This window comes from Nothoprocta perdicaria, unplaced genomic scaffold (assembly GCF_003342845.1).
Source record: "Nothoprocta perdicaria isolate Ctin4 unplaced genomic scaffold, notPer1 scaffold_271, whole genome shotgun sequence".
Classification (NCBI taxonomy): domain Eukaryota; kingdom Metazoa; phylum Chordata; class Aves; order Tinamiformes; family Tinamidae; genus Nothoprocta; species Nothoprocta perdicaria.
This window is the reverse complement of record NW_020455501.1, coordinates 128,287-137,550: the sequence shown is the minus strand read 5'-3', so window position 1 is coordinate 137,550 and position 9,264 is coordinate 128,287.

Below are 9,264 nucleotides of genomic sequence, written 5' to 3'. Positions count from 1 at the left end.
TCTGTCACCCTCACAGGAAACAAGTTCCTCCTCACCTGGAGATGGAACTGCCCGTGTTTCAAYTTATACCCATTTCCCCTTGYCCTGTCACTGGCCACYAATGAGAAGAGCTTGGCCCCTTCCTTCCTACATTCCCCCTTCATGTACTTATACATGTTAATCAGATCTCCTCTCAATCTTCTCTTCTCCAGGCTAAATAGGCCCAACTCAGTCTCTCCTCATACGAGAGATGTTCCAGTCCCTTAATCATTTTGGTCGCTCTCTGCTGGACCCTCTCTAGAAGCTCCACGTCCTTCTTATACTGGGGAGTCCAGAACTGCACACAGTGCTCCAGGTGCGGCCTCACCAGAGCTGAGTAGAGGGGCAGAATCACCTCCCTTGACCTGCTGGCAACACTCCGTCTGATGCAGGCCAGGATCCCATTGGCTTTCTTGGCCATGAGGGCACACTGCTGGCTCATGGTTAACTTGGTGTCAACCAGGACTCCCAGGTCCCTCTCTGCTGAGCTCCCCCCCCCAACACTTTCAGCCTTGTTTGGCCTAGCTGTTTTGTGACATACAAACCTAATTCACATAGAAATGCCTCAAGATAAAGCAGAGATTGCTGTGTTCTTTGAGGTGGGCCAGATACAAGATTTGAGACACCTTCTCAAAACACCTGCAGAAACAGGATGGCACATGCCCTTTCCCAGGGGAATGGCGTTGAAGACTCACAAGGCTGGTTGCCTGGGAGATGACCTGCTGGCCTTCATGTCACTTGAGGACCAACAGGAAGGACAATGTATAGAGACACAAGTTTGAGAAGTCAAAGACAGGACAGCTTGTTCACAAAGGACCTTTCAGTCACTTGCTCATTTAACAAAATTAGATCAATGTGTGTCCATGATTTTATGATAAGCTGTTGCCTAAGGTACCTGCCTACTGCTTCCCATACAGTCAAGACACATTCCCATAGACTACACTCAAGCTGTTAAATAGATTTAGACCATATCTGGGGCACATGCTTTTTTTTTTTTTTTTTTTTTTTTTTGGTATGTGTAACAACTTATCTCTATTCCTGGTGTACAGGGACCTAGAGGTTTACACTAATATTTGTAGCAACATCAAGATATTCCTGGAACGTTAAACTCGTGCTTTCTGGATTGAAAACAATCTGGGTTTTCATCCTCAGAAAGCAGTCAAACATCTGCTGTCATTCCCTTGCACTGATGCAACCCATCGTCTGTGAGCAGCTGGGTACCAGGGCATAGATGCATAACCAAATTATGACAGTTGAACACATTGCCACATGTTGGCYGAGATGCAGTAACTGTCCCAGTGCATATTCTTAGTGCAAGGCAAGCAGAGGTTGAACACTTTTGTTTAGTAAGCTGAACTAATGTGAATTACCTCACATTTGGCTGCCATGGCTTACCTTGCATTTGATAACCCTATTAAACTGACATAACTAATTTAACCCTGTTGTACTGAGGAYCTAACCAGGAGTATTTATGGACACCTTGACTATATTGAGCCTTGACTGTTAGCCACATGTCTTAGCAAAGGAACACTTCCCTGAGCTTTCAGCTTGATCACATGCAGGTTAGCTGGGAAGCCAGTCAGATGAATGTATATCTTACAGGGTATCTTCAGGGACTGGCAAAAGTCTTTTTGCTTTCTAAGGCCATGATTCCCTTAAATTCACAGAGGGCTGTGCTCATACCTAGCCTTGAAGACCAGTTGTGCCACCTGGTTTGTATCTGCACACAATGCAGGGCTGGCAGCAGACTAGCTGCTCCACAATATACAGCATTTGGCCTTGAGGGTCCTCTGGGTCTTTTAAGATGCCCCATGGTCCTAGCTTATAGCAATTATTATTTTTTATTATTATTGTTATTATTGTTATTATTATTATTAGCGGGGAGAGATTTCGATTTAAAGTGTCTGACATATTATGTGGGCTGTCCTGCAGCCTACCAGGGCAATGCTTTTATAGTTTGAGGGTAGGTGTTATAAGCTCTGAGAGGTGGTATGAAGATATATGGGGAGCTTGAAGGTGCAAAACCTGCTGGGGTAGGACTACCAGGGAGAGATGGCACAGGGCAGAGAGAGATGGGACTGGTACAGTCATGTCAGCAACACCTCCTCTACTAAACAAACCTGCCCAGGGCCCTTCCTTGGCCCCAAGGCCAAGTGTTTCARTGTGGCTCATGTCCAAGCACTTCAGCTCTCCTCTCCACCAAAGCAAGGTTTGAAAGTGAGCTGACGATGAAGCAGTGTGGACAACTGGCACTCGTGAGCTTGCACCCTGGATGTCTCTTATTTCATAGAGATGCTGTTCCCTGAATGATTTCAGGGATCTTTAGACCTCTATATGCCTTAGAAGCAACAGACACCACCTGATGGAGACTGCTGGAGTTTTATAACACAGTCTAAAATAACTGACGTGGACTCCGTCTCCTGGAGGTAAGTGTCTGCCTCTCATTACTGTCATATCTCAAAGGTTCTCAGGTTGACAGGGAAGTAATGGCCTCAGTTTGCAGATAAGGAAGAAAGGCAAAGACAGATCCTAAACAAATGTCACATTAGAAGGCCATGAATTTCATAYGACCCATATCCACAGCAATGACAATGGGCTCGCTTTGTTAAAAAAAAAAGTTAGTACTGTGTAACTTGATAGTTTTATACAACTAATAACCGACTATATCTTTTCAGGATCTTCCTGCATATGTTATGCAAAAGTTGGCTAATAAATCCCAAATGTCCCGGCTGGTTTATGAACAAATACACATTAGGTTGGCTAGCAATCACTCAGACAAAGACTTGTTAGGCAGCTCTTCACTGTTTATTTATAATTTTTTCATTCAGACATTTAACAGCCATATCCATCCAGATCATAAAATGTCTTCCTACCCTTACAGACTGTTAAAGAGTGCCTGCAGATATTTACTGTCACATCTGGAAAAGCCCATACTATCAGAATGCTTTTAATACAGAGTGCATCAGAAGATCCATGGAAATTAAGCTGGATTCAATCAAATCCCTTGGAAGACATTCCACATTAAGCACCTAAGTTCTGACTCCCTCTGTTTTGGAGATGGTGTAACAGCTACACAAGCTGGTGATGTCCAGCTTGGGTTGCAAGTGAATATCCAAGAGTGGCATCAACCTTGCAGGCATTCAGCGAGACTAGAGTTATGCAATTTTCTCTATTTCAATGATACAGTCCTCAGTAATTCTTTGATGCTTTTCTTGGATTCCTGAGTTTCTCTGGGACCCTGGTGCATGATTCTTGATCAGAAACTTGCTAGCCTGCTGAAACCACATCTCTTTCTGTTGATAAACGTTTGAAGAAATCCCAGGTTGGACTACAATTTCTTTAATGAGAGCTTTGAGYAGACGACAGCACTGGGAGGGAGTGGATGTTTCCTATATATGTATGTGCTGAGATGCCTCTTAACTCCTCCTCTTGCTTCCTAACTGTCTCTACTCAATGGTAGAAAGGCTGCAGTGAATGGTCCAAGGTTTGGGTCTAGATACAATGACCTATGGGCATCTCTGACATTGCTGTGGGTGGTCAAAACACAGGAGAGCCCTTAGCTAGTGGCTGCTGATCAACTCCWTGGAGAACTGATCATCTAGAAGATGTCTGTGAACTTCAGCACTATCTTAAAATGATGGAGGTGGCACCATTACATTTTCCTGGAGTGTTTCATCTCCTCTTGGGGCTTTCTGTCCATGTGGAGACCTGTTGCTCTGGGGACTGAGCCCACAAAAAGGCCATTGCTATGAAGGAAAATGGATGCAATGTAAAATTTTGTAGTTTAGACAGAAAGAAAGTTTTCTCCCCCCAATATCTTCCAATGTCACAAATTCAAGTACTGGAAATCTTGCTGAGAAAAGATCTTTTTGTCTTGGTGAACACAGAAAAGTTTTACTCCTAASTTTGACTTCAAGCCAGCAAGGACAAAAGTCCTTTTCATGAAAGTTTAAAAAACTGGGAAAGAAATGCAAAGTTTACAAATTCCTTTYAATATTTCTCCTTATTTTACCATCATTACTTGAAATCCACTGGGCCTTAAACCTTTCTGGCTTGAAAACCAATCAGGTGACATTTTAAAATACAGTCTTGAGAAGCAATCAGTGACTTCATTCCCTCTTTTCCTTGATTGTTGCACTTTCTTTTCTCCTTGGTTCTCGACCTTCTGTGCTCCAGCCCACTCTTAAACCAGCTACCTGCCTTTTCACACACACAAAGGAATCCAGTCATGTAAGACCCCTGACTTCCCACTCATTTCTAGAAGAACTAGGTCRCAATTGACTGCATGTGTTTAAAAGCCCTACACAGACTATGCAACAAACTCTGTCTTGAGCAAACCAGCACTCCTGATTCTCTTTGCAGATACTTTCCCACGGTTGCAAAACAAAGATAAAGTGGGTGTGAATGCCACCATACATACTTCTTTACACCCACTTTGCAGGCCTTTCAGGCTCTGAGGCCTGAGCTGGTCCAAGAACAGTTGATCTGTGTTTCTTACTCTCCCTTCACCCAGCAAGAAGCTTGTCCAGCTCCTGGGGAAGACGGCATGTTCCTCCCAGCCTGCTGAGGAGTAGGTGCCATCTGTGCCCTCCTGGGAAGAAGGAAGCCACAGAAAGAGGAGTCAGTCTCTTTTGCAACTTGAATTGAAGCCAGAAAAGCCAGCTGGTGTTTACTTTCCCCAGATAGTGGTAGAACTCAGCTCTCTTCATCTTCCTATCCACAAATCGGGAACAGAGTATGCTGGACATGGGTGAGGATGGCGGTGCCATGAACCTCCTTATCACTCAATTCTCTAGGTCACAGGCCAGTGACTGAAGACAGAGAGGCCTCTATTTCCTCTACAGACCTTACTTTGCCATACCTGAGCATGTTTTCATAAGCTCTCACAACCCAGGCTAAGGCTTCCAGAGAAAAGGGAGTCCTCTGTGACCCAGGTGAGTCTCAAGCAATGAAGTGTCTTGGCAGTTTGTTCCGAAACCTCATGGCCCAATGGTAGATCAAATGTGGAGATGGGGCAATGCCAGCTCTCTGAGACATTTTATGATCTGTCTCTAAACTTCGCTGTGTGTTCCTCTCTGAGCAGCAGTATAAGAGAATTTCATAAAAGGAGGAATTAGTGCAATAGTGCCACAGCATTTGGCTGGCTGGACATTCCAACTATATCTCACCTACYTGCAGGCTAAACCCTTGTCGTTGTCCTCAGAACTGACATTGGGTCTTGAGCCTTGTCAGCCTCCCCATTCTCTCTGCCTCTCTGCAAAGGGTTAGGGAGGAAAAGGGCAGAAGGCTTTGGAGAAGCAGAAGGTAGTCAAGGACCTGCCTTCTCCATCTCAGTCTCCTCCCTCAGCTTCCATAATTCGAGTACATGTAAAATGAAAATGTGTTGTAATATCGTCAGAGAGGATGAATGTTATTTCCTGTGTTTGATGTTCCTGAGAACAAAGATAGTTTTTTAACCAACAAACCTATGAAACCCCTATGAGTACRAAATCTCTTAAGATGCACCAGCCTAAGAAAAATAAGCAAATGGCCACTATAAAGCAGCTGAGGAGGTCTACAGCTCACTCTACAACTCTATGAACTCTTGGTTATACTCTGCTAGGAATCCCTTTGCCTCAATTATACCTATTTGAAGTAGGAGGTAGAGAGCTTGACAGGATGACAGCTAGACAAAAATGATAGAGTGGCATAGAGACATGGAAGTGGGATCCYTTCCAGTCTAAGAAATTTCCCTCTTAAAAAAAAAAAGGAGACATCATGCAAAGCTGTTAGGAGCCAGGTTCATGAAACAAATGAGTTAGCTCTTCATCCTAATTGAGAGGTGAGATACTGGACTCTATGTAAAAGGGTGTTGAGGGATATGGAAAGGTGATATGAGTTCATGTGCCATCTCAGGAAAGGGAAACCAAAAGATTACAAAGTTCATAAAAATACATTTTAGCCCCCAAGGCTATGCCTGTATTAATGAACCAACTAGAGCCAGAGCAATGGCTCCCATAGTCTTCCAGATTGCTTAAATGTTAGCTTACTATTGATTGTGACAGCTRGTGAGTCCAAACATCCTAGCATGGTCATCCTAGAAAAAAAGCAGGGTCATTCACAAAACTCATCACTGGTGAAGTAATCTCATGGGGGAATCGAAAGCCATTGGTTTTCCAGTTCTGCTATGCCACTTGCCATAGGGGCCAGCAAACAGACTCCAGCCTGTTTTATTTACTAGTAAAGTGTAGCCAAAGAATCAGGTATATCAAGGCTGTAAATAGGTGCTTGAGTCCAAGAAARGAGTGTGATTTCCAACACATTTCTCTTTGGCAGTACATGTTGGCTAGATTGAAACATTCCCCCACAAAACACTTCAGGCTGTTGTGAGCCTTGTTCTGACATGCTAGTTATCCCTATTTAGACAAATCTAAATGAGTCCTTACCTCATTTGATAGCATGGCTGTGCCCCACTGGACCACTCTCTATTCCTCCGACCCAGGGAATGATGCAAGTCATGATGCAAGATGGGACAGATACCAATAGGACCATGGCACCTACAGCAGGAACACAGTGTCTCATAGCTACCTTACTTCTTCCACAAATATTAGACCTGTTCTGGCTGAAACAACTCGCCTGTCTGATAGGGTTTCTGCAAGTGAGAATAATGTGGCCCATCTGGTAGCTCCAGAACTGGGATGTAAGCCCAGCCGCTTGGTCAAAGTCCAAACATAAAGTTCAGCTATAGCTAAGACCCCATATTTAAAGGATAACATGATTTTCCTCTCTCCAGTACACTCCTATGAAATCCCAACTATAACTGAGCACAAAGGAGAACAGGAATATGAATAGGTGTTTCATAGAGAAGTGATTTTCTTTGACTCATTGTGTCCATACATTTATCTCATTTCAAGGACTGACAGGCCAGAATAGAGACAGGAACTCGGTTCCAAGAATTTGGGATTATTATCACTAAGTGAATTTACCTAGCTCTTAAGAAGAACAATTACTTTGTATTCCTTCCAAGTAAATTAAGTATTATTGATAATTTAGGAGAGTAATGATGAACTACTCTGGCAATACAAGTTATCTTAATAAGAGAAAGTTTTKGGGCTATTTTATATGAGGATGCAGTGAAACAGGTCCCAGAATACCAATTCTAACTCGCCAATTCTGAAGGGAGTCCAGGATGAATTAGCTGAGATGAAGACAGCAACAAAATTGGCATGTCTATGTAAATGAGCAGTCTTCCATCCTGAATACTTCTTAGATCTGAATCCTCCAAAATAGGGCAACAAAGCTGGTGAAAGGCGGCTGAGAGGCTGGGGTTATTTAGGCTGGGAAAGAGGCAGCTCAGGGGAGACCTTATCACTCTCTACAACTAAATGAAAGGAGGCTCTAGCGAGGTGAGAGTCAATCTCTTCTTCAGAATAACTATAGATGGAACTAAAGAAAATGGCCTCAAGTTGCACCAGGTGTGGTTCAGGTTAGACATTAGGAAGAATTTCTACACAGAAAGGGTAGTCAAGCATTGGAACAGGCTGCCCAGGGATAGTGGGCAGGGATGGTGGAGTTGCCATCCCTGGCAGAGTTGAAATATGTAGATGAGGCACTTAGGAACATGGTTTAGCAGGCATGGTGTTGAASGGTTTACAGTTGGAATTGATGCTCTTGAAGGCCTTTTCCAGCCATAATGATTCTGTGATTCTATGATCTTCTGCTGAAGTTCACTGAGATCAGCCACCGAATTCAGAAGTTGTCTAAAGATACAGAGGATAGATATATAGATATGCTTAGGGGAAAAAAAGAAAAGAAAAAAGAAAGAAAAAAATAAGGTGCTCCCAAAGGTGGGGGCCAAGGGGTTAAAGAGCTATATTCTATGGAAATCAAATTCCAAATTCAGTCCTTCCAGCAGAACTTGCCACTTCTGCTATAGTTCTCAGCCATGATAGACAAACTATGGCAAAGCTTGTCATAGTCATATAGTCATATGTCATTTAATACATAGCACTTCTAAGCATTTGTTCTGTTTCTAAGCACCCACCAGATCTAACTTGCCCTGGTACAAACAGAATAGACTTTCATCAGCATTTTAGATGCTCCTAATCAGATGCTGACATATCAATTGCTGCTTGTGAATCCATTTGTCCCAGGACATAACCCCGCCTGCAGTCTGCCCAGGAAAAGCTCTGCCAGTCTTCTTGATGAAATAAAGAACATTTTCAAAGAAGTGCAAATGCTACTTTCTRTTCTCCTCTCCTACTGCACTGTCCTTCCTGCACAGCTTTACCATRGTGGGTAGAGATGTAGTCCCACCTCCTTCCCTCTTGAATATCCAACTTGTGGTCTGCATCCTTCACAGCTCCAGGTGTCTCTTGAGGCCCCTGAGATCCTTGTAAAGCACCGTGGGCTTCATCAGGGCTTGTGAGCTGTCAGTACCTCATATGGGATATTCAGCACCTCAACTTCAAGGGACTTGCCCATGATCTAAGAGGGCACTTAAACCATAATCACCCAATTCCTGATCTGTTCTGCAACCACAAGTCCATCTTTCCTCCTGTGTTGTTTAACCATGCAAGCAACTTGGGGATACAAAGGATATGAAAAAAATATGGCATAAAATACAACTGTGTTTTGACAAAATGCTCTTGTAGCTAATATAATACACAGTCCAATGCACTTTACAAGGCAGGCCCTCTAAAACCTGCTACCAAACACCAGAATTCATATGTTCAGCTGGTATAAATCACTGCTGCTGATTTACACCAGCTGAGAACTAGGTCACAACTTCCTAATTAAATAGCTTCTATTGGGGCAAGAAAAGTTTTTAAAAATGCAACGGTGAATTTCTTTACATAGCCCATCACTGGGAGAAAGAAAAAAAGAGAGAGGAGGACAGGGGAGGAGAGGAGAGAAAGAGGAGATGCAAGAAATAAAAAGAAATGGAGAAGGAGAGAGAGAGAGATTTTTGTTGAATTTGAGACTAAGTTTTTTTTCATTTCAGTTTGGGAAGCCCAGACTAAATCACTCACTRTGATAACAGGGTGATACTAAGAGCAGTAAAACTAATTTATTAGACTGAGTTTATCTGATTCCAGTGAAAGTCAGTATTGCTGAACAGAGCTCAGGCTGTGCCTGTATCTGTCAAGACATAGCTCAAATGCAAAATTACATTAAGCAGATGTACCCCATTAAGAAGCTGAGTCTGAAAATGTACTTTATCCTGTCATAGTAAATCCTAGTTGAAAACTTTTGCCCTTTAAAGAA